At 53.8% G+C, this 25,256-nt stretch overlaps 1 protein-coding gene across 1 annotated transcript in view; it reads left to right on the top strand.

Moving 5' to 3' along the window:
• Positions 1-25,256, top strand: part of COL23A1 (collagen type XXIII alpha 1 chain) — a 353,888-nt gene that overhangs the window by 258,055 nt on the left and 70,577 nt on the right. The gene's annotated exons all lie outside the window — the stretch shown is intronic.

The raw sequence follows: 25,256 nt of genomic DNA on the forward strand, positions 1-25,256 counted from the left end.
GGCTGGCTAGTCAGCCACAGGCCTCCCGCAGCTGTGCCCACCCTCTAGCCAAGTGGCTTTGCTTGGCTTTTGCGTGCCTTCCTCCTGGCCTGGCCCTGCCGGCTGACTGCCCGGGCTGCCGGTCAGGACAGCTGTGTCACTATTTCGGAACTCTTTGTTCTCTTTGTGGAATTCAGAGGAAGGCTGTGCCAGCTAGGAGACTGGGCTCGGCTATTTCCTAGCAGCTGATAACAGCTGGGATTAAAAGATGAAAAACTCTGCACATGGCCCAGCCCTGCCTGTAACCCAGAAGCCAGGCGCATGTGTCCAAACCAAGGCGCCCTGTGGTGTTTCCTCCTGCCCCACCCTCCTGTCGGTGGCTGCCTCTGTCCTCAGAGCCTCGCCCTGCTCCGCACCCTGCCCCGAGGGCCGAGGATTCCTCGGGGACCATTTACAGGGCTTGAGGCACCTGGCCAGGTGCCTCCTATGCAGGACATCATGTGAGCCTCATAGCAATCCAGAAGACAAGTGCCATGTTATGCCCAGTTTACAGATGGGGAAACAGCCTCCGGGAGTGTAGGTGGCCTGCCCAGGGCCATGCAGCAGGTGACTGGAGAGCTGGGACCCACCCAGGTGTGTTTGGCCTCAAAGCCTCCACTTTCCATGACCTCACTTTCCTCTGATTTGCAGGCACTGCAACTGCCTCTGCCAGATACACCCAGAAGGGTCATTTCTGCCTTCCAGGAGGTTCCTTTGACACAGAGCCACCTCCAAGCCGCCCAAGCCAGTACTCCAGCAGGGAGCATAGCATGGCAGCAGAGGCAGTGCCTCTGCCAGCTTGCAACTTGGGGCCAGTCACTCCTTTTGTACTGGGCATTCGTGTTCTCATTTCATTTATTCAACCAATACTTATGAAGTTCCTACTGTACGCCAGGCACTGGGAAATAAGAGAGACGAGGTTTATCTGGCTAAGAAGTCTGCATTCTAGCAGGATGGAAACATTCAATGAGCCAGGACAGGATGTGACAGAGTGAAGGCGGGGCTTGTTCGGTAGGACTGCCAGAGAATGCCTCTCTGATGAAGTGACATTGAGCTGAGACCTGAGTGACAAGAAGTAGCCAGGCTGGGGAGTGGGCAGGGCTTCCCAGGCACAGAGCCCCCCTGCCCTGAAGGAGGATTGTGGGGCTGGGGTGAAAGAGCAGAGAGGAGGTCCTAGTGATTCACTGGGTAGAGGAACCTGAAATGAGAACAGAGATGTGTCAAGGGACAGATCAGACAGGGCCACACAGGCCAAGGTGAGGTGGCTGGATCTTTTTTTTTTTTTTTTCTTGAGACAGGGTCTCACTCTGTCACCCAGGCTGAAGGGCAGTGGTGCAATCTTGGCTCACTGCAACCTCAAACTCCTCAGCTCCAGCTGTCCTTCTGCGTCAGCCTCCAAAGTAGCTGAGACTACAGGTGCACACCTCCTTATATATATTTCCATCCTGCTAGAATGCAGACTTCTTAGCCGGATCTATATATAGTATTTTTTCGTAGAGACGAGGTCTCACCGTGTTGCCCAAGTTGGTCTTGAGCTCCTGGCCTCAAGTCATCCTCCCACCTCGGCCTGTAAACTACTGGGATTGCAGGTGTGGGCCACCACGTTCAGCCATGGCTCGATCTTTACCCGTGTGCAGAGGAGGGCTTCAGACGGCTTGACCCAGTCAGCAGGGAGTAACACTGCACAGCATTGCTGTGAGGACTGAGCACCAAATAAGGTGAAAGAGGTCAAAGCTGACAGATTACAGTGCGTGTGTGAGTTGAGCCTTCATAAATGGGCAGGAGACCCTAGGCCCTTCTCCCGCAGGGAGGGCAGCAGTCCCAGGGACCCAGGCTTTTCAGGGGAGAAGCCTGCAGGGAGCACCTCTCCCCACTGAATACACTCACTCCTGGGACCTTCCAGCCAGGGGACGCTACCCAGGCCTTCACCTCCTGGATCTTTCAACTGATGGCTCCATAGTCACAGGGTATGAGGGCGCCAGGGAGCAGGCCACTGGTAGCTTCCATGCGAGCCTTTCTTTCTTCTTCTTCTTTTTTTTTTTTTTTTTTTTTTTTGAGACAGAATCTCGCTGTGTCATCCAGGCTGGAGTGCAGTGGCGCAATCTCGGCTCACTGCAACCTGTGCCTCCCGGGTTCAAGTAGTTCTCCTGCCTCAGCCTCCCGAGTAGCTGGGACTACAGGCTCCCGCCAGCACACCCGGCTAATTTTTGTATTTTTAGTAGAGATGGGGTTTCTCCATGTTAGCCAGGCTGGTCTCGCACTCCTGACCTCATGATCTGCCTGCCTCGGCCTCCCAGTGTGCTGGGATTATAGGCGTGAGCCACTGCGCCTGGCCACATGTGAGCCTTTCGTACTGCATCCAAGTGTGGGTGGACTGCGATGGCCCAGAGAGAATCTTGAGGGGACAGGTGTGACTCAGGGTCCATAAGGGCCTGGTGGGTGTGGGGCCTTTTTGGACTTCTCTTGGCCCTACTTCTGGCTGAGAAACAGAGGCCGTTCCTGGTGGGGGTGGGTAGGCATGGGCGCTTTTTGGGGTCTGTGGACTATCTGCCTCCTGGCTGGCAGGGGGAGCCTGGGGCCTGACTTGTGCAGAGTCGGGCTGGCTGACGGACTCGAGGCCCCACTCTCTTCATCTGGCTGGGACACAGTGGGAACTGGGGCCCCGTCCAGTTGTCTGAGCAATGGAAGCTGACTCTGGTGAATTCGAAAGTCAGACAAAGCGGATTTCCATGTTGGCTGGGTCATCTGCAGAAGAAATCAGATACAGTAGTTTTCACCTGGGAATAAATCTGTTTCACGAAATTTGGAAATCAATTTGGCAGTGAACTTTCTAGCAGGCTATGGGGGACAGTGAGCAGAAAATCCAGCTGACACTTGAAACCTGAAATTGGCCACCTGGAGGGGGGCTTTCTGCCTGACAAAGGGGCTTTGAGCTGCCAGAGCTGACAGTGCTCGTTGGCTGGGGAGCCTGAGATCTGATCCAGGACCCCCAAAGCTAGAGCCTCCCGGGGTTGGCTGTGTTCGTGCCCATTTCTGCGTCGGCAGGTAGCCCTCACTGTCTGCTTCTCAGCATTCTTATTGTTGCTGGTGTTTCCTTTCCTGACCTCTCTACCCTTCTGGAAGTAGTAAAATGAATTTGTACAATCTCCACCCTTAACTGCCAGGCTCCTCTTATTTTTCTAATAGACCCCTTGCATTACCTCTATAACCATCTAGAACTAACGTTGTTTGGGGTTGGTTTAGGTTGTGTGTCGGCACCAAACAGTACATTGTCATCTTTTTTTTTCGAGTAATTAGTTGAGCATGCACCCCCTAAAACGAAAGACTTCAGTAAAGGCTTGAACACAAAATGGCTCCTTCCTTTCTGAAGCATAGTTTTGAGGGAAAGCCTTACTTTATATTCAGCCATAATGCTAACAGCTGCTCCATAAGAAAGCCATGAATATACCCATTTCACAGGTGGGAAAACTAAGGCCCAGAGCCATTGAGTTACCCAAGTTCATGGGAATAGCCTGTGAGAGACTCAGGATTTGTACCTGGCTCTCTCTTTACCATGCTGCTCTGCGCTGAGAAGGCGGCCGTGGACTTTGGTTTGGTTCCTTTAGTGGAAACTGGCCTGGCCAGTGTTAGAAAGGCCCCTTGGATGAGGATCAGGGAGAGGCTGGATGGAAAGAGTGGAGCCTGGGGGAAGGGAGGCCCAGAGGTGAAAACGCAGTGGGGCGTGTGGACAGGGACTGGGGGGATGAGGAACAGGAAATTCAGTGGGGACACGTGGGAGTGGATGGCAGGAAGGATGGCCCCAGACATTTGCCGTGGCAGAGGAGGAACCTTTGGCCAAAGGGCAGAGGGGCCGCCCTGCCATCCCCACCCAGGCAGGGAGGCTGGGTCTGCCAGCTCCCAGGGTTCTTGGTTGGACCATGCCACTCTCCACAGGATCCAGAGCCTGGAATTGGGCACGCACAGTCCCTGCCCTGCAGGCGAGGTCCTCGTTCTCAGTCCTTCAGCCCTAGGCTGGGAAAGGGAGGTGCTGAGACACAGCAGGGCTTGCTGGGGTCCTTTGAGCAGTCAGCTTCTCACATAGGGAGAGCAGCTTGTCTGCCAGGACTGTTCAGGTAGCTCTGAGCTATATGGGGTGCAGGGAGAGTCCTGACCCCAAATCGTCGGACCTAGGTCCTGAACACCGAGGAGGCCTTCAGAGGGGAGCAGGTAGTGCAATGGTTGGTGCTGTCCTAAGGGCCACCCCGGGACAGAGGCAGCAGAGGGCCACGTGCACTGTCTGCCAGTGTTCAGACTCCAGCACGTGGGCTCTGCCGTGCCTCACCCCTCCAGTTGCCTGAGCCCCAGTCTCCTCCACTGCAGAGTGGACCTGGTAACACAGGCCCCACAGGACTGCTGTAGGAATCACTAAGGGAGTGGGAAGTCTGAACCAGCCCATTCCAGAAGACCATTCCTGGCAGATAAGGTCTCCAAGGCCCTGGAGTGGCCGTGAAGTCTGCTCTGCCCCAGGTGGCTGCCTCACTGGTTCTGGGAGACAGGGAGAGGTGGGCAGGTTTTCCACAGGTGTTTCCATAGCCCTTTCTGTACCCAGAATTGTTCCCAGGCATGAGCGCCCCTTTCCCGACACCCAGGGCACCTGTAATTGGCCGTTTGCATCTTATCTCCCAGATTATTGTGAGCTACTCAAGGGCAGGAACTGGGATGCACTCACTTAAGTATCCTAGTGCCTTGCACAGAGTGGGTTATTAGTACATCTTTGATGGATGGCTGGTCAGAAAGACAAATGAACAAAGATTGCTAATTTAATGGATGGATGAATGGATGAACCAATATGTAAATGGGTATTTGATTGTCTGGATGAATAAAGTCATTTATTCACCCCTGAATAAGAATTGAGTTATTTTTGGCCCAGCGTGGTGGCTCACGCCTGTAATCCCAGCACTTTGGGAGGCCAAGGTGGGCGGATCACGAAGTCAGGAGTTCGAGACCAGCCTGACCAACATGTTGAAACCCTGTCTCTGCTAAAAATATGAAAACTAGCCAGGCGTGGTGGCAGGCGCCTGTAATCCCAGCTACCCAGGAGGCTGAGGCAGGAGAATCGCTTGAACCCGGGAGGCAGAGGTTGCAGTGAGCCGAGATCAGGCCACTGCACTCCAGCCTGGGTGACAGAGTGAGACTCCATCTCAAAAGCAATAAATAAATAAAAAGAATTGTGTCATTTTTCTAGGGCTGGAGAAATGGATGAATGATGAGGTGGGGGAACATGAGTGGAGGGAAAAGAAAAAGAAGGTCTGAGGGAGGGAGAAGCAGATAGAATAACAGGTGAATAAATAAAGAGAGGACGAACTGGAGAGATGCCTGCGTGGACAGATGGCCAGGGCTTACATGTTCACGGTTTCTTCTCAGGGTGTCATGTCTGTGAGCCGAAGGAATTATTCCCAAGGTCCCAGCGAGCTGGGGCTGGGAGTAAGAATCCACAAGCACTCTCGTTCGCTGTTTTTTTTAAAATGTTCTCTCTAAATAAACTTTGAATCTACTTCCAAGTATGTTTGGAAAGAGCAGCGATGGCTTTCACGGAGGGTAAATTATAAGTGCTTCACTCAGAGCTGTGTTTAGGGACGTTCAGAAATACACGCATTCCCCAGAGCCAGTGCTAAAATGCGTAGGAGACAAGAAACATATGCTGGCTATGGGGTCGTCAAGCAGGCTTGCCGCGAGCACGTGTGCTTCACTGTTGATGGAGTATTCGGCAAGTGTTCCAGAAAGAGGTCTTTCCTGAAATGGAGGTCAATGAGGATACTCCCCGGCTCATAAATCTTTGGGAAAAAAATGGGCCTGTCTCCCACACACATGGAGCTTGTTATCTGGGGGTCTTGGGCGCTCCCTGGGGAGTGGTTAAGAGCCGTTAACTAGGGCTAGATCCACTCAAGTGGTTTCCAACAGCCCTGGCTAGAAAGACCATGGCGGCTCACCCTTGGTTCATAAACTGGCATTTCCCACCCCAGCAGACAGACCGGGCAGGCACAAGTGCAGGCACAACAGTTAAAAAGGGAAGAAGGCCACATGCTCTCCATTCCCAGTGCACGGCAAGCATCAGACCCAGGCACAGGCCACTGTGGACACCCTGGAATTGGGAGCCTCTTTGCATGGTCATTGTTGAATGTCCACCTTGGTCCTGTTTAGCAGGATTCTGCCTGGGCCTGGGCCATTCAGAGGACCTAGACCAAGCCAACGCGGGCCCTGCTTTGGGGAGCTCGTGGTCTGGCAATGGGACTGTGTACTAAGTAAGCACTGTAGCAAGTAGATACCCTAGCCCAAGAGTAAGCAGCTGGGAAGGCTAAGACATAAGTCCATGTCCTAGCTGGGTATTGTAGGATGAGTAGGAGTTTTCCTGGCCAAAAAAAAAAAAGGAGAAAGGATGTTGGAGACTTGAGTAGCACAGCTCAGGGGGTGTGGCCAGGAAGGGCCTTGGCCAGGGAGCGCTGTCCCAGAGACAGTGGGGAACCTGTGGATGCCTTTAAACGGAAGTGGCATGATCCAATCTCTGGCCTTGAAGGATGGCCGTGACTGAAGGGTAGGGAATGAGAGGAAGGAGGCAAGAGAGGAAACGGGCAGGCAGTGGGGAGGCAGCGACCCTGGACCCTGGAGCCTGGGGAGACGCTGGTATTGGAGCTGGAGGGGACAGAAGTTCAGCATCTGGTTCTTTCTCTTCGTGACTGCATGACTTTGAGTGGGTCACTGAGCCTCTTGGGGCTGCAGTGCACATCTGCAAAACTGGGAATAGTGATAGTGCTTGCTTCGTGAGGTGCTTGTGAGGTTAGTGGCTAATATGCCTAAAATGCCTTGCAGGGCCAGCATGCAGACAGTGATGTAGAACCTCAGCTTTGCTGCCACTCGGATCTGGAGGGGTGGGCAGGAACTGTGGATGTGATGGGGCCACCCGCAACCCCCGCCGAGCTCCCGGGTAGGTGGCAGTGCTGCTCACAGAAGCTGGGAACTCAGTCAGAGAGATTAGCGGGTGGGGAGAGGACCTTGGTTCTGGCCATTCGACCCATTTCCATTAGAACTGGTGAGGCACTTCTGTCCCAGCTCGTTGAATGCTGAGGCTGGGTGCGCGCTTGTGGCACGGACCACCTGGGGCGGAACCCCAGCCTTGTGGTGTGTGTATATGTGTGTGGCCTCGGGCCAGTGACTTGCCCTCCCTTGGTAGACTGAGAAGGTGGTGGCTTCTGCCTGAGAGGTGGCTGTGAAAAGCAACGGAGTGACTTACGTGACAGGGCTCAGAACAGCACTGGGCACTGCCCCGTAAGCGCACCCCACACAGCAGCAGTCGTGGTCATCGTAGTGGAAATCCTCACCGGCGGTTGATGAACCCAGAATGGGTCTCCCTGGGTTTTGCAAACTCACAGCTTGACTCTAGCCATCCTGAGCGCATAAAAGACAACACGGCACGGTGAAAAGTACGTGATGCTGGAAATATTTCGTAAAAGAGAAAATAATATTTAAAGACAGAGAAAAGGAAGCCACTTGGTTTTCAGAGTGTTTACCAGACCAGCCCAGCATAGTGTGGGAACTTGTTAAAAATGCAAATTCTCCGGCCCCACTGAATCTGAAAAGGGGGTGGGGCCAAGCCCCCCTGCACCTTCCAGAGTAACCCCAGCCCTCGCTCCCCCAAAGGGGTTCAGCCCACCCACACCCCTCACAGCACAGGACCTCAAGAGGGAAAGGAGCTGCTTGTGTCCAGGGCCGCCCAGGGATCTCTGACTGGACAATGGCATCTGAATAGATGGAGAGACCCCAGGCCGTCACATTTCTTTTTCTTTAAAAAAGAAAAGGCAAGTGCTTTGGAATTGAACACATCTGGGTTTTCATCCCAGCTCTGCCACACACCAGCTGTTCCAGCTGTGTGACTTGGGACATATCACTTCTCTGTGAGCCTCTTTTGCTTCACCTGCAAAGGAGGGTTGATGGTACCTCCTGGCAGGGCTGCACGGACTAGATGAGCAGATATCTGGACAGCCCAGCACGGCGCATGGATCATGGTAGGTCCACATGTGGGAGCCACCCCCCTGCTCCCTGCAGCATTCCAGCGCCCTACTCCAGGGAGCAGGGTCTTCCAAAGAGCTCTAGAAGCAGCCAAGGTGACGGTGGCATCTCTCTAGTGCAGAAGCCCAGGCTTGCACTGGATGCAGGACCTGAGACCTGCAGGATGGGGCTGCCGCTCCCAGCAGGGGCTCCCAGCTTCCCAGCAGATCCCCCTTAGCCTCTGCCCAGGAAGGACCCTCTGCGGTTAGCCCAATCCCACTCAAAGCAGCACAGGACCTAGGGAGGAAACGAAAGGGACTGCTTGCGTCTGGGGAGACCAAGAACTCTCTGACCACACTACAGCATCTGAATGGATGAGAAACAGCCCCATGCAGTCCCCAGGGTCCCCACAGAATAGGGGCCTTGGGGACTGGGGATCAGAGCAGGGAGATCAGTTACCACAGGGCCCTTTGTGGGCAGTGAAGTGGGTCTGGGAAGGGCAAGAGCTCAGGACCACGGACATTCCCTGTGCATCCACTGTTTGCCAAGCCCCAGAGATGGGACAGCAAGGGTCCTGCCCTCCAGGACCGCAGAGCCTGGTGAGGACCATTTGGGTCTGATGACCACACACAGCTGGGCTGCCCTCACCCCCAGGCTCAGGACCCCCTCTACTGCCCCAGATCCAGGCCCCTGCCCACCTGGGACCCCCTACTCCTACAGCGCCACACGCCACCGCACATCCTCCACCCCATCCTGCTTAGCCTCCCTCCGGAATAGCCAAGTTTCCAGACACCAGGAAGGGCCCTGCAGACGGAGAGTGGTTCTGCAAGAGCGTGAGCACCCCTGAGCTGCCAGGGACAGCCTGTCCTCGAGTGGACCCACTGGGGGCACAGCCCACCGGGCTATCTGCCTGTCCCCAGCCTGCCTGCCCACGCTGCATTGTGGTGCGTGCCTGTGTTGGGAGTGTTGCTGCGCATGGAACCCCGGGGACAGGGCTGACCCAACTCCCAATCCCTAGTGCCTGCAGGGCCTCCCGTGGGTGTCCCTGGAATGACTACATGAGTGACAGTTCCTGGGATTGGGTACAAATGCCCATTTTGAGACAGAGGAAACTGAGGGGTGAGAAGTTTAATGTCTGCGGTTATCTCGGCTCATCCTCACGCGACCTGGAGAGGGGTCAGGACCTCAGTTTGGCAGCCCCGAGGCAGGAGCCGGCTTGTTCCAGGCCACACTCACAGAAGCAGCACGCAAATCCCAGATCTTTCCCCTCTGGGAAATGGCCTTTGGGACAGTAGGGATTCTGCCTCTCTTGTTCACAAGGGAACAGATGAAAATGATCTTTTGAGGCCACATGCAGCGACTCACGCCACCAGCACTTTGGGAGACCAAGGCAGGTGGATCACTTGAGGCCAGGAGTTCAAGACCAGCCTGACCAATATGGCAAAACCCCGTCTCTACTAAAATACAAAAAAAAATAGGTGTGGGCCGGGCGCGGTGGCTCACACTTGTAATCCCAGCACTTTGGGAGGCTGAGGCAGGCGGATCATGAGGTCAGGAGTTCAAGAATAGCCTGGCCAATACAGTGAAATCCCATCTCTACTAAAAATAGAAAAAATTAACTGGGCATGCTGGTGGGCGCCTATAGTCCCAGCTACTCGGGAGGCTGAGGCAGGAGAATCGCTTGAACTCAGGAGGCAGAGGTTGCAGTGAGCCGAGATCACACCACTGCACTTCAGCCTGGGTGACAGAGCAAGACTCTGTCTCAAAAAAATAATAAAAATTATGGCCGGGCGCGGTGGCTCACGCTTGTAATCCCAGCACTTTGGGAGGCCGAGGCGGACGGATCACGAGGTCAGGAGATCGAGACCACGGTGAAACCCCGTCTCTACTAAAAATACAAAAAATTAGCTGGGCGTGGTGGCGGGCGCCTGTAGTCCCAGCTACTCGGAGAGGCTGAGGCAGGAGAATGGCGTGAACCCGGGAGGCGGAGCTTGCAGTGAGCCGAGATCGTGCCACTGCACTCCAGCCCGGGCAACAGAGCGAGACTCCGTCTCAAAAAAAAAAAACAAAAAAAAATTAATAAAAATTAAAAAATAGGCGTGGTGATGCACACCTGTAATCTCAGCTACTTGGGAGGCTGAGACAGAAGAATCACTTGAACCTAAGAGGTAGAGGCTGCAGTGAGCCAAGATCGTGCCACTGCACTCCAGCCTGGGTGACAGAGTAAATGTAGGCTATCCATGCAACAGAGTCTGATTCAGCCTTAAAAAGGAAGGCTATGGGGCCAGGTGCAGTGGCTCACACCTGTAATCCCAGCGCTTTGGGAGGCTGAGGCGGGCGGATCACGAGGTTGGGAGATCGAGACCATCCTGGCTAACACAGTGAAACCCCATCTCTACTAAAAATACAAAAAATTAGCCAGGCATGGTGGTGGGCACCTGTAGTCCCAGCTACTCGGGAGGCTGAGGCAGGAGAATGGCATGAACCTGGGAGATGGAGCTTGCAGTGAGCTGAGATCGCGCCACTGCACTCCAGCCTGGGCAACAGAGCAAGACTGTCTCTCAAAAAAAAAAAAAAAAAAAAAAAAAAGGGGCCAGGCGTGGTGGCTCATGCCTGTAATCCCAGCACTTTGGGAGGCCGAGGCGGGCGGATCACGAGGTCAGGAGATCGACACCATCCTGGATAACACGGTGAAACCCCATCTCCACTAAAAATACAAAAAAAAATAGCCGGGCGTGGTGGCGGGCGCCTGTAGTCCCAGCTACTCGGGAGGCTGAGGCAGGAGAATGGCCTGAACCCGGGAGGCAGAGTTTGTAGTGAGCCAAGATCGCGCCACTGCACTCCAGCCTGGGCAACAGAGCGAGACTCTGTCTCAAAAAAAAAAGGAAGGCAACCTTGTCATCACAGGTTATAACACGGATGGACCTTCAGGACACCACGTTCAGGGAAATAAGATAGTCACAGGACAAATACTGCTGAGCTCCACTTGTATGAGATACCCAGAGTCATCAGATTCACAGAGGCAGAAAATAGGATGTGGTTGCTAGTAGCCATGGGGAGAGAGGATAAGGAGGTAGTGTTTAGTGGGTAGAGAACTTCACTTTTGCAAGATGAGAAAAGCTCTGGCTGGTGGCTGCACAACAGTGTGACTGTGCTTGACGCCGCTCAACTGTCCACTCAAGAATGGTTAAGATGGGAACTTTCACGCTATGTATTCTACCACAATTTTTACAGAATAGTTTAGAAATTTACAAATACAGTGTAATCTTCCAAAAACCACTGGATGAACTGTATGGTATGTGAATCATATCTTAATAAAGCTGTTTTTAAAACCCTGCTGCCCAAAACATAGCTGGATGCACTGCGGCTGCCCTCTCAGGGCAAGGACAAAGAACTGCCGATGGCTGAGCACACAGCCTGCCCACACCCCACCACTGGAGTGTGCGGGAGGCAGGGTCCAGCTCTGGGCCCATGCGACCTCCAGGACCATGGAAGGCCCCCACAGCAGGGAGCTGTGGCTTTAGAGGGAAAGGAGGGTGTGAGACACCGGGGAGCCACCCTCTGCTGACAAGGGCCAGGCACAACAGACCCAGCCCAACAGCTGAAACTCTTTAGCAGAATGCGGGCCTCAGTCCTGGCCCTGGGGGTCAAAAAGAAGTCATGGATCGCCCCAAGGCCCCTGGGGTGCAAGTCAAGGATGCATGGGAACTGGGCAGGCCTTGTAGCCTCACAGGCCATGATCTGGGAGCAGATCCTCAGGCCCCCCAATCTTTCCTCTCAGCCTCGGGCTCCTCTGAAGCTGTGGTCTGCAAGCTGCATAGCTGGCACGGCTTCCTAAGACCTCAGCATCTTGCAGGGCTGGGCAGCCAAGGGGACAGGCGTGGGGGCCACGTGGGACCTGCTCTGAGAATGAGGTGAGGGGACACAGGGCTGTGTCTACCTGTGCACAACCTGGCTACACACTGCCTGGAGTCATAGGGGCCTCATCAGTGACCACTTCTTCCTGATTCAGGTGGCTCTGTGCCAGCGAGGCCGACCATCGTTCCGGCCTGGGGACCCAGCACCTTGGGGTCCCCACCAGTGGCCCCACTCAGGGCCTGCAGCCGCGAGCCAGCGTACAGAAGCCCTGCCCTCAGGGAGCTGATGTTCCAGCAAGAAGAGAGAAACCGTAAACTCTGAAAAGCACATAGAATAAGCTAGGCAGTTTTCATAGAAATAAGTGGCTGGAAGAAGAATGTGACAACAAATGCGTGAGGCAGGCACTTGAAAATTGAGGCTGGTGGTCAGGGAAGGCATCCCGAGGAGGCGGCAAGCATTCAGCCACGCAGGGATGGGCAGAGGAGAGCCCCGGACAGAGGGAAGCTGGTGCAGAGGCCCCAAGGCAGGGCAAGCCTGGCAGGCCTGAGCAGTGATGGAGGGGCATGCGGCCGGGTGCGCTTCGGGTGACCTTACAGATGCCCTTGGAGTGACCCGCAGTTCCAGTTTGCCTGAGACTGACCTGATTTCAGCACTGAGAGCCCAGGGAAACCCCTCAGTCCCCAGCAAACCGTGACAGTCGGTCACTGCAGTGCCCACTCAAGCTCCAGGGGATGTGGAAGTTAAAACTGGGCCATGCCGGGCTGCTGCTCCCTTCCCTCAGGAGGGCGCTGGTCCACGGTTCCGAGGAACCCCGAGAGTTCCCTGTCCGAGGCCTGCGAGGGTCAGCTCGGCTGGAAGCGGACGGCACATGTTGCATGGCCAGCTTTTCCTGGCAAGTGCCTACCAAAGGCCATGCCCACCCCCACCAGCCATGCCCCAGCCTCACCTGCCCACCTAGAACCTCTGGGTAGGGTAGGGTGGGGCTTTTAGCAGGCAGGTTACAAGGAATTCTCATGAAAATCAAAGCTCACACGAATGACCTTTTAAGTTTAAAAAATATATAGAGCTTTTCATTCTCGAAAGCAATAAATCCTGGCCTTCGTTAAGTTCAGAGGAGTACATGTGTCAGTGATTAAGGCTCGGGGTGAATGGAGAGTTGAGGAATTTGTGATCTTTGGGGTTTGCTGGTTTACATGCGCCTCTCCGGAGCCTGTTTTCCAACAGGAAACAAGATCCCAGGAGATGACAGGCTCTGGGGCGAAGCTCACTTGCGCTAGCACAGATCTGGGGCTGACCAAGCCCAAAGCCACGGGCCACCAGCCCATGTAGCAAGAGCCATGTCCCCAGCCCCCACCCACCGCTGGCCACCCAGCACCGACACAGCTTGCACCATGGCTGTACCTGCTGCCGGTGCGGGTACCAGCAGTCCTGCTGCCAGCGTCGCCAACATGCTTCTTTGTAGCCAGCACCTCCCTTCACCTGGGTACAGGCTCTTTAAATATTCAGGTTCACCTGACCCCCACCCTTGAGAGCCCCTTTTTTTTTTTGGAGATGAAGTCTTGCTGTATTGCCCAGGCTAGAGTGCAGTGGCACGATCTCGGCTCACTGCAACCTCCACCTCCCAGATTCAAGCGATTCTCCTGCCTCAGCCTCCCGAGTAGCTGAAGTTACAGGCACCTGCCACCACACCCGGCTAATTTTTCATATTTTTATTAGAGATGGGGTTTCACCATTTGGGCAGGCTGGTCTCGAACTCCTGACCTCAGGTGATCCGCCCGCCTCGGCCTCCCAAAGTGCTGGAATTACAGGTGTGAGCCACCGCGCCCAGCCGAAAGCCCCTTTCTGGAGTCCCCCTCCCCCTCCCCTTCCTGTCCGGGTCTGCTGGCTAGTCCAGCCCCTTCAGCCCTTCAGAGATGTTCTCATGGGTCTGAGCCCCTGTGGGTAGGAAGGGTCACAGTCTCAGGCACGCTGAGGGGCGTTCCTGTCTTCCTGTCGGTTTTGCTCAGTCCTCCCTTCAGCTGCCTGGGCTGAAGGGGCTGGGGAGGGGCTCTGCCAGGCCTGAGAAATGGCCTGTGGCTTGGCTCCCCATCATGACACCCGCGTGCCTTACACCTGCCAATCAAAAGGACTCCTAATCAGTGCCTCTCCCTTTAAAGTCTCCGCTGGAAGGCACTGAAGGCTGGGGGCTTTCAAAAGGCAGTGCTTCTGACCCCACAAATATGTGAGAAAACCCAGCCGGGATCAGCACAGGTGCCTAGCCTATTCCTGCTGATTCCAGAAACATGAACAAGAGGGCCTTTTTTGGTAGATCACTGAAGATTTGTGGTTATTCATGACATAGCATAATTGTGGCAACAGTTGAATGATCTACCTGTGGCTCTCTTTGTCCCTCCCTGATACGGTGTGGCTGTGTCCCCACCCAAATCTCATCTTGAACTGTAGCTCCCATAACTCCCACATGTTGTGGGAGGGACTCATTTGGGAGATAATTGAATCACGGGGGTGGTTTTCCCCATACTGTTCTTGTGGTAGTCATCGAGATCTCATGGTTTTATAAGGGGTTTCCTCTTTTGCTTGGCTCACATTCTGTCTTGCCTGCCACCATGTAAGATGGGCCTTTCACCTTCTGCCATGATTATGAGGCCTCCTCAGCCACATGAGTCCATTAACCCTCTCTTTCTTTATAAATTGCCCAGTCTCAGGTGTGTTTTTATTAGCAGCATAAGAACTGACTAATACACTCCCCAACCCATTGGCAAGGCATAACTTGGGCGCCACTCTCAGAGATCTTACAATGAAACGTGAGAGCGGAATGTTACACAGTAGTGGCCATGTTTACATAAGAAAAACAAAGCATGGTCTGTGTCTTCAAGATGTTCATGATTGTGTTGATAAAGAAAATCCACATACCTGCAACAAAAGGTAATTCTGATCAGTGTGTCTCGACTAGTGGCTTATATTGGTTTTGCTGAAGAACCTTTTCAAAATGTGCATGTTTTGGTGCCAGGCAGGACTCACTGAATCTAACAATTCTAGGAGTTTGGCCTAGGGATATACATTGTAGAAAAGCAACCCAGGGAATTCTAATGTCCTTGCCTGGTTAACAACCAACGGTAAAGGCTAAATAAAGCAAACAGTCTATTTGTGCATAAGTGCAAACGAGTGAAGGAGAAACATGAGGTTAGTAGAGTCCAGAGTTGTCTGTCCTGAAGGGCTTAGAAAGGTGGGATCTGCACAGTCCTTGAAGAATAATAGGATTTAAATAAATAGAATGAGAGGTGGGGAACCAGGCAGAGAGAATATCACAAACTCTAGCATGTAGATAGATTGTAATTAATATGGCATGACTAGAACAGAGATTGACTTATTTATGAATGAATTTATTTATTCTGTAAGCATGTCGTTAGTATTTACTATGTGTCAAACATTAGTCTGAGTTTTTTAATAAATATTAACTATCATAACAAAACTATGAGATAAGCAGTAGTATCAGTCTCACTCCATAGAACAAGCCGACCAGAGTGGAAGAACTTGGATACTCTCTAGTGATGTATCTCACTCAGAATTTTGTATCTGATAGAAAAACTGTTAATGCCAAGCAACATTTTTTTTTTTGCAAAGAAGTTGCAGTCCACTACATTGAAACTAGATCTTACTGTTATTACTAGTTTGTTCGAGTGTATACGGCTTACAAAAAGAGATGGATAAAGGCTAAGAAAGAGAGAGAATAAAACCATTTTAAATATCACTGTGGTTGGAATTTTTCCTTACTATAATTCTAGTTAAAATAGTTTGATTCCAATAAACAAGATCCCTCTTTCTAGAAAATGTATTCATGCTTTACTCCATTTATAAAGGCATGAAAGCACAGACTTCTCTCAGTAAGTGAAAAACATCGGGAATTCTGTCTGGGTAGGAAACACTTCTAAGCAAGGCAGTGATGTAAGGAAAGAACTGTTCAATGAGTCTCCAAAGCTCCACACTGAATTTGATGAAATCCAGCCAAGGCTTAATTTTAATCATTGAAACTTCATAAAAACTCTGTATATCATAAATATTTTATAGGATACATCTTTTCTTATTAAACGAATAAGAAGTCTATTTTTCCTAAAAATAAGTACTGAAAGTCATTCTAACTTTACATTTTTCATTCTGGAAATCTCTAGACAGGTTACATTATATTAAGAAGGTAACAAATCCAGATGTATTTCATATATGTTTCTTTATTTTTCAGAATACTTTCTAACTCCTTTAGGTCTATCTAATTGATTCCTATCTCGAAGTAAATATCTAAGAATCATTGAATTGCGAACGTATATTAGTGGATATAACATAAGTTTATAGTGCTAGAATGAACATTTGTGAAGACCAATTGGATTCTAAGTAGAATTATATTTAAACTGCTTAAACAAGTACCTCTCTAGCTTTTCTTCACACATCTTCCAAAGAAAAAAATTTAACACAGTTTCTGCAGTAATACATTCTCTGGGTTTTATGTTCAGCTAAGAGATGCTGCATTAAAAAGTAGGTGAATAAAACCTATTGTTTACCTCGTAATAATTTGAGACTACAAGATTGTTGTAATCTAATCAAAGGAATCAAGCTGATCAAGGAATACAGTGCTTGTTTTTTTATTAGCAATTATCAGTTTATTTTCTCTGGAGGATACCATGACTATGAATAAAAGATTATTTGTCGTGGGAAAAAAAAAAAAAAGGCAGTGCTTCTACTAGAAAATGTTGATGCTCTGCCTCCCTGGGCACCCTCAGCCCCTTGACTGGAGGCACTTACAAGAGCCCTGACAGTCTGATCCAGAGACCATGACCAGCCCTTGTCCCCTTCCCCTGCCCTGCCCCTTCCCTTCCCTTCCTTCTTGCTGCACCCTCTGGGTGGGACATTCCATGTTTAGCTCTGGTGCCAAAACCACGGTCATTTCCCTGAAAAGGAGGAACTTAGGAGGGCATCATCGGTGCAGGCAAACCCCCTGGCCTGACCAGCTCTGAGCCTTGGATGGTCCCTTCGCCTGTAGGCCTCAGGTTTTTTATCTGTAAATGGGGCCAATCTTGTACATCTCAGAATTACTCAGAGGATTGAAGAAATGGTAAAAGCCCCCAGCACGTGGCCCGCCGGGCTCAGCACGTCAGCAGGTCCTACCATCCCCAGCCCGCCAGGCACCCCCTTGCCTGAGCCCTCCAACCCGAGCCCTTGGGGAGATGCTGTTGGAGCTCCAGGGAACACGGTGTGTTGGGGCTGCAGCACGGCTGGTGTGTCACCAGGATGCGTCATGGGTCTGGACTCCTTCATCCCATTGGAAAAGCTTAACTAAAGCCGCTCCTAACTCAGGGAGAGGACCCAGCCCAGAAACTGCAGGCGTTTTGGATGGCACAAGGAGGGCGTGCTATGCCTGCAGGGGGCTGGAGTCATCTCGGGTGTCCAGGGCTGCCGACCACATTGGCCTCGTAATTAGACATTTAATTCACAGACCTCTGAGAGCCATCCTGGGCAGCTTCTATTTTGTGAGGTTCCCGGTGTTTCAAATAATAAGTAAATAGCAGATGCCAAGAAGAGGTTATGAAAACCGTGGACTGTTTAACCTCTCTCCTTTAATAAGTATCTTCTTTAATGAGAGAGAGCCAGGCAGTGTTTAAGGACATGGCTCTCAATCTGAACCGCAGGACTCTACCCGCTACCAGCATACGGCCTCAGAAAGCCCATTAACCTCCCTGTGCCTCAGTTTCTTCATCTATAAATGGAGGTAACAGTAACAGCCTTCCTTGTGGGTTTGAGGTCAGGAATATGTGAGTTAATACCGTAGACTCAAGACTGGGGCCAAGTGTAAAGCTGACACTCGATAAATGGTGCTGGCGGTTCTTGCTTTTATTAAACACTGTTGGAGGCCACTGTGGCTGTCTGGTATCGGGTGCTGTCAGCTCCTTTGTAGAGCACATAAATGTCCACATTTGAGGCCCTCCGTGAATGTGAGACTGGGGCCACCCACCACCCCAGCCCCTCCTGACAGGGCCCTATTCATTCATCCACCGAATGGCACCATGTCCAAGCCAACTTACCAGCTCTGGTTACTGGGTTGGTCGGGGTCTGTCACCAGCCTGGACAATAACCATGGTGATGCCTTAAAACCCCAGCAGCCTGTGGTGTTGGCTTTTTCCAGACGGCTTCAGGACCTTCCCACAAGCAGCAGGACCCAGCGCTGTTCGGCTCCCGGTTCAGCATGATGGATGGTGGAAGATGACTCTGGGGGGACATAAGCAGCTTCGGAGTGAACTGTATTTGTTGAGCAAGAGGCCGTGATTTTAATTCCTAGAGGACCACAGTGCCCGCAGCACTGGCTGAACCAGAGCAAGCTGGCCAGCCTCTCTGGGTCTCAGTGTCCCCTCCAGGAGCACTAGGGTCCCCAGGCCCACCTTAGAGACACCCACCAGGACACACCTACTCCTCCACTCCTCCAAGGGAGAGGGCTTTGTGAGGCCAAGCTGGGAATGTGCAGAGAGAACGCTCCCTTGTTGGGCAGTTTTCAGCTCTGAGATTGGTCTGAGACTTGTAAAACAAATGAAATGGTCTGGGGAGATGTTTTAGCGATCTGGTCTCGGAAGCTCTTATCCAGGGATCTCGTCTGCCTTCTCTGCTCGAGGTGCACCCCCTGATGGCCCTGAAGTCCCAGCAATCTCATAGAGCTCCAGACTGAAGGTCTGGGAGGGTTCAGGCCATCTCACCCCACTTCCTCCCGAAGTTCTGGGAAGAGGGTCATATAAAGGGGCTTCCAGTGGTGTTGAGAAGGACCAGGTCTGAAGGGACACTTGACACGTGGTGGGATGAGAAAAACTTGGCCATGGTCACGGTGGAAATCACACACAGATGGTCAGGGGACAGACTTCGAAGTCACACAGACCCGGGTTCCAATCCCAGTTCTGTCATTTCCCCACTGTGTGACCTTGGGGATGCCACCCTCTGTGACTCCACAGTGCCGGGCTCCACACACGGGACACTGCTGTGGCTGTGTGGCTGCCAGCAGCATCCCCACAGTCTCCATCAGGACGACCTGGCTCACAGCCTCGCTCAGGGGTAGCTGAGACCCCTGGGGTGTTCGTTTTGTTTTCTTTAATCGCGATAAAATACACATACCATAACACTTCCCATCTTAACCATCCTTAAGCGTACACTTGAGCGGCATTAAGTATGTTCACATTGTCACGCAACCGTCACCACCACCATCCCTCTCCAGAACTCTTTTCATGTTGCAAAATGGAGTCTCTGGGCCCACTAAACACCGCCTTCCCAGTGTCGCCTCCCCTAGCCCAGCCCACCGACGGCACCCACCATTCCACCTTCTGCCCCTGTGAATCTGGCGACTGCAGGAGCCTCCAGAAGTGGAATCATTCCGTATTTGTCTTTCTGTATCTGGCTTACTTCCCGTCGTGTGACGTCCTCCAGGCCCATCGTACTGCAGCGTGCGCCAGGAACTCCTTCCTCTCCCGGGCTGACTCACATTCCACTGTATCAGTGCACGTTTTGTTTGCTCATTCTTCTGTCCGTAGACGTTTGGGTTGCTTCTACCTTTTGGCTGTTGTGCCTGGTAGTAATTCTTGACTTCTCTGGGCCTCAGTTCCCCTGATCTTTAGGAAGAAAAAAGTAGAGAGAAATGAAAGCACTTTACAGACTGTTGTGTGGATTCCATGGACCCCCTGTTCTCAGGGGCTGGCCGAAGGGAGGACCAGGGTTGGACTGAGGGCGGAGCAACCAGTCAGGAGCCCACAGGAAGCAGCCAGGTCAGTAGGGTGAGAGGGAGAGGCCTGGGCAGGCTGTCCCCAGTGCGGCTGAGGCGGGGTGGCTGCAGGCTTATGAAGGGACCTTGATAAGACAGTCGTTGCTGGAGGAGACGTCCTCGGGGAGGGAGGTGCCTGGAGGGCTGGGTGGGGGGAACCACTTAGAGAGCCACATCCTTGCTGCTCAGGCCTCAGAGGAAGCCTGTTGGGGTTCGAGGCCCCCCTTTGGAGTTGATCAATGGCGTGAGTTCTCCACCCCAACCAGAGATGAGATTTTTATGAGTTAGAAATGGTTTCATTTTGTCTGGCCTCGAACAGTGCTGAGAAAGCCGTAGGCCTCCCTGGGGTTGTTTACTGTGCTAATGCTGGTCTCGGACATCCAGAGTCACTGGGCAACGAGCTGGAGCCCTCGCTGGCCTGTGCTAGACCTGGCACCCCGAAATTTCATTGAGAAACCTCATGCCCAGAGAGCTCAGCCTCTGCATTCTCATCCCCAGATTCACAGACAGGCAGTGATTAGGGACACGGAAAACTCCCGGCTTCCCACGGGGCTGCCCTTGCACTTTGCTCTAGGTGCAGTCAAGGGCTCCTTCAGCCTCTGCACCTCGAACTTGCCTGCAGCGTTGCTGAGGTGGAGTCACTGTGTCTCCAGCTTCACCCACCTGGGGACTCATAAGAACCAGTTATGCGGGCTGGGCGCCATGGCTCACGCCTGTAATCCCAGCACTGTGGGAGGCCTAGGCGGGTAGATCACCTGAGGTCAGGAGTTTGAGACCAGCCTTGCCAACATGGTGAAACCCGGTCCCTACTAAAAATACAAAAATTAGCCAGGCGTGGTGGCACGTGCCTGTGGTCCCAGCAGCTCGGGAGGCTGAGGCAGAGGAGTCGCTTGAACCTGGGAGGCGGAGGTTGTGGTGAGCCGAGATCACACCACTGCACTCCAGCCTGGGCAACAGAGCGAGACTCCATCTCAAAAACAAACAAACAAAAAAACAGTTATGCGGTGGCTCAGGCCTGTAATCCCAACACTTTGGGAGGCCGTGGTGGGATGATCGCTCGAGCCCAGACGTTTGAAGCTGCAGTGAACTGTAATCACGCCACTACAGCCTGGGTGACGGAGTGAGACCCTGACACACACACACACACACACACACACACACACACAAGGGAAAGAACCCACTTACATTAAAGCCCTGCATTGTGATGGCCCAGAGGCCCCTGCAGCCAGTTATTTCTTGGGGTCCCAAAGAAGCACCCCTTTTGTACCCCAGGCTGGTGTGTCTGCTGCCAGCTCATCTGGTTCATGATTCTACAAGGCAGGTCTAGCTGCCACCACTCCCAAACCTCTATCCTCCCGAGCTGGAAACTCTGAGGTTCAGTGAGTTTGAGTAAGGTGCTCAGAAGACACAGCTTCCCCACCAGTCACATTCTTCCCCTCCTGCTCTGGCACACCCCTCGCCCCAGCCCCTGAAAGGAAGTTTTGCAGATGCCACTGTGCTGGCACCCACGGTGAAGTACTGTCGTTCCCCAGCAGCCAGCCCCTAGCTCAGAGCCGTGTGGGTCCCATGCAGAGTGAGGGACAGTGGCCTTCTCCCAGCCCAAGGTGGTTTTCAGCACTAGACCCTCCAGCTGGGACAAGTTTTCCAGCAGCATCCTTGGGCAAGACCTGTCCTATCCCTTGCAGCCTCAGTTTCCCCTTCTCCACATGAGCAGATCAATCAAGACAGACTCCCGGTGCCTTCCTGAGTGTCTGAGTCTCAGGCAGCAGCAGGAAAGGTTCTTCTGCTTGTAGAAAAGAAGAAAAACAAGAAACATGGGAAAACTCTGAGGCCAACCACCTGGCCAAAGGCCTGGTTTTGCTTGTTGGAGCCAGGTCTTAGCTGCAGCCAAGCTGGCCCTGCTCTCCCAGCGGCCGGGGCAATCTGCTCCACACCAGGCCCAGATGCCCTGGGGCACAGCCAGCCCCGGCAAAGGGACCACAGCCCCAGGGGAACGGCCTCCCTGGTCGCCAAGGCCACCTGCCTGGTGGCTCAGCATATGGGGCACAACTGTCCTTGCACTTGGGAGCCACAGACTGTGAAGGGCTCCAGGAGGCTCTAGCAACACAGCCTTAGGTGGGCCCCTTCACCTGGCTTAGCCCCAGAGTTCTCATCTGTACAGGGAACACTGGCACCTTCTTCAGAGGACTGGCGAGGCAGAAAGTGAGCCTGCTGGGTGGGCACAGGGAGTCCTGGAGGAAAAGGGTCCCAAGTTCATGCTCACTGGGTGAGCAGCTGGCTTGACACCCAGTAGATGCTGAACCCAGGTCACTGCCCATGGTGGGCTCTCAGCACCTGATAGTCCAGAGACTCAGGAAAGGCCGTCTGTCCTGCCTCCACTCCTGCGGCTCCTGCAATCCAGTCTCCAAGCCCGCCTGGCCTCTCTGTTGGTGAAAGCAGTGGAGTGGGAGCCCACAGTCAGCAGGGAGCCCCGCTCCCGCACATTTGCCCTCTCCCAGGGCCTCACCGCCTGTCTTCTCACAGTCCAGGAAAGGAAGGGTGGAAGGCACTCCCTATCTCACTGGCACGTCACATCAGACCAGGTGGCCCTGTGTCTCTCCTAAGCCCTGGAGCTTGCTGGACTTGCAGTCTTTTCAGGGGAATCCCAGAAGCAGTGAGGAGACCTGAGGCCTCCCTGCCTGTCCCCTTCTCCCTCCCACCCTCCCTCCCTCCCTCCCTCTCTCTCTCTCTCTCTCCTTCCTCCCCTGAACAAACATCACTTGGTCCTGTCCTGCGGTGGGAGTTGGGGACACAGAGCTGCCTGAGATGCAGAGTACATACTGCAGGAGCTCCTTTGTGCCAGGAGGGAGAATCGAGCACGGCAGAAAGAGCGAGTGGCAGAGTGGGGGACCGAGCGCAGGGGCAGCGTTCGCCTGATGCCTAGAAGGAAGGGGTCTAGGTTGGGGGCTGGGGCAGGATGATGCCCGGGGGGTGTCTCTGGAGCAGGACGATGCCCGGAGGGGTCTCTGGGGCAGGACGATGCCCGGGGGAGTCTCTGGGGCAGGACGATGCCCGGGGGGGTCTCTGGGGCAGGACGATGCCCGGGGGAGTCTCTGGGGCAGGACGATGCCCGGGGGGGTCTCTGGGGCAGGACGATGCCCGGGGGAGTCTCTGGGGCAGGACGATGCCCGGGGGGGTCTCTGGGGCAGGATGATGCCCGGGGGAGTCTCTGGGGCAGGACGATGCCCGGGGGGGTCTCTGGGGCAGGATGATGCCTGGGGGGGGGTCTCTGGGGCAGGACGATGCCCGGGGGGGTCTCTGGCGTGACTGCTTGGGTGCTGCTGGGACCTGCAGGTAAGTAACAAGGGAGGCAGGGGGCGCGTGGGAAGTTGGGAGGTGAGCTTGAGTTTGGAAGTGGTGCCTCCCAGTGGAGTTAGACATTTAGGTACAGAGCTCAGAATAAAGGGTAGACCGCTTGTCCATCTGCAAGTTGGTCACATGGCGCGCCTAGCACTGTGCCTGGTTAGGATCAGCCCTCAGGGGTGTGCAAGACCAGCTTCATTCTCTCCCTCCACGAGGGCCCTTTCAGTCACATCCAGCCTGCCTGGCCTGTGGCTCACAGGCCCTGTATGCTCAGCAACACCCCAGTCCTGCCCAGCTCCAGGCCTGCAGGGAGCATCACCCAGTGACCCTGGGAGGCAGGCACCCTACCCTGCCTGGGCAGCCGCCCACCCTGCCAGCACCCCTCCCCATCAGCCTCTGCCTAACCATGCCACCCAGGAGAGCCACCAGACAAATCCATTAGTTCAGCCGCCCCAACGCAGGCAAATGTCCTCATCTGGCTTCAGTTACCCAGACGGAGAACTTCCTGGTCATACCCAGTGATTCCCATCAGGAAAGCACAGTGCTGCAGTGCTTCGCATCTAGCAGAGTCTGGCTACTTCCCCCACTCATGGCCCCTTTCCTGCCATGCCCCCACACTCTGCCCAGGGCCCAGGGCCAGCAGCTTCGCTGAGCCGAGCACAACCTGAGGCCTGGCAAGAGCCCTGAAGCTTTGTGGGTGGCCACTGGGCCTTCTTCCTCCTGCAGCCAGAGGAACATGTTGCTGCGTGTGCCGGGGGGTTCCCGTTCCCACACCTTGCTCTTGTTGAAAACAGGCCCACAGAGGAGGAAAGGGTCCCCGAAGGTGCTGACCTGCCCCCCAAACCTGGGGCTTAGTTAATAACCAGGGCCAGTCATCCGGTGTGACTGGCTCCAGAGGTTCCCAGTCACCATCAGCCCCGCACAGGGCACTGGGGAGGAGACCAAGGCAGGTGTTTGGGCCACAACGGGTCTGAGATGCTGGTGGGACAAGCACGTGGAGATAGGAAGGTAATTGGCTGTACAGTGTGGGTGTCGCAGGAAGCGTGGGCCTGGAGGTGCCTCATAAGCTGTAAACCCACACAGTATGAGGAGCTGTTGTCTGTTCTGAGGGTCCCAGAATCCTAGCCTCACTAGCTCAACACAGCCCCTGGCAATTCCAGCATAAACCCCAAATTCAGGGTCTGTGTCCAGGATGGGAGAAAACCAAGGGCTACATCCCTGGCATGCGCTTTTGCCCTTAAAACTCAGGGGAGCAAGAAGTAACATGTTTTTCATTTTTAAGTTTTGTTTAACCATCCTCACCTCAAGTCCCCCGTCACTGAGGCTGGCAAGAAATTCATTCTCGCCTCATCCCTGGGCCTGCAAAGCTTTTGGCGTGTCGCGTAGCACTGAGGGCCCCTCTCCACCTGAAGGGATCTCTTCCCTGTCGCTGTTTCTCAGAGAGAGACTGGCCCTCCCTCCTCCCCTTCCCTTAACAAAAGTTAGGCAGCACCTCCCACAAGACACACAGACACAAACATACATACACAGACACACACACAGAAACACAGACACAAACACAGATGTACACATACACACAAACACATACATAGAGACACACACAGACACATGCACACAGACACACACACACCCACACTCATTTTTCCATCCTGCCACAGACGCGATCAGGGCCAGTCTCCTGCATCTCCTTCGTGGTTGTTCTGGAAATTCTTGAGGGGGTTTGAGGTTGGCTTTTGCAGGAAGGGCAGTGCCTTGTCATAGGGTCACAACCTGTCCCACTGTCGCCTCCAGGCCCAGCCCAGAGCCTGGCATGCAGTGGGTGAGCAAGACGTATCAAATGCCATTTACACATTGCAATCTTGTACCTGCACCCAACTTCACTGAAACGGGGCGAGAAGGGGCGCCAGGAAGGATGGCAGTGAGCGCCACAGAGGTGAGGGGAGGGAGAGGGAGGCCTCAGACCTCTGCTCCCACAGCCAGAGCCAAAGCGTCTCCTTCAGCGTTGAGGTCACCCTGGTCTCAGGGTCTGACGTGGGCAGAGGGCCAGAGGCAGAGGTGGGGGGGTCTGCACCATAAATTCAGAAGGGCTTACAGTGCGCAGATGGAGGACAAATGTGGACAGGAAGCCCAGAAGGCGGCTGAGCAGCTCCCTGGCTCTGGGGTAGGAGGAGCTAGAGGCCCCAGCTAGTGGTGGAGACTGCAGGCGGATCGCGTAGTGCCTGTCATGACTGAATTT

Source organism: Symphalangus syndactylus, chromosome 7, assembly GCF_028878055.3.
Source record: "Symphalangus syndactylus isolate Jambi chromosome 7, NHGRI_mSymSyn1-v2.1_pri, whole genome shotgun sequence".
Lineage (NCBI taxonomy): Eukaryota > Metazoa > Chordata > Mammalia > Primates > Hylobatidae > Symphalangus > Symphalangus syndactylus.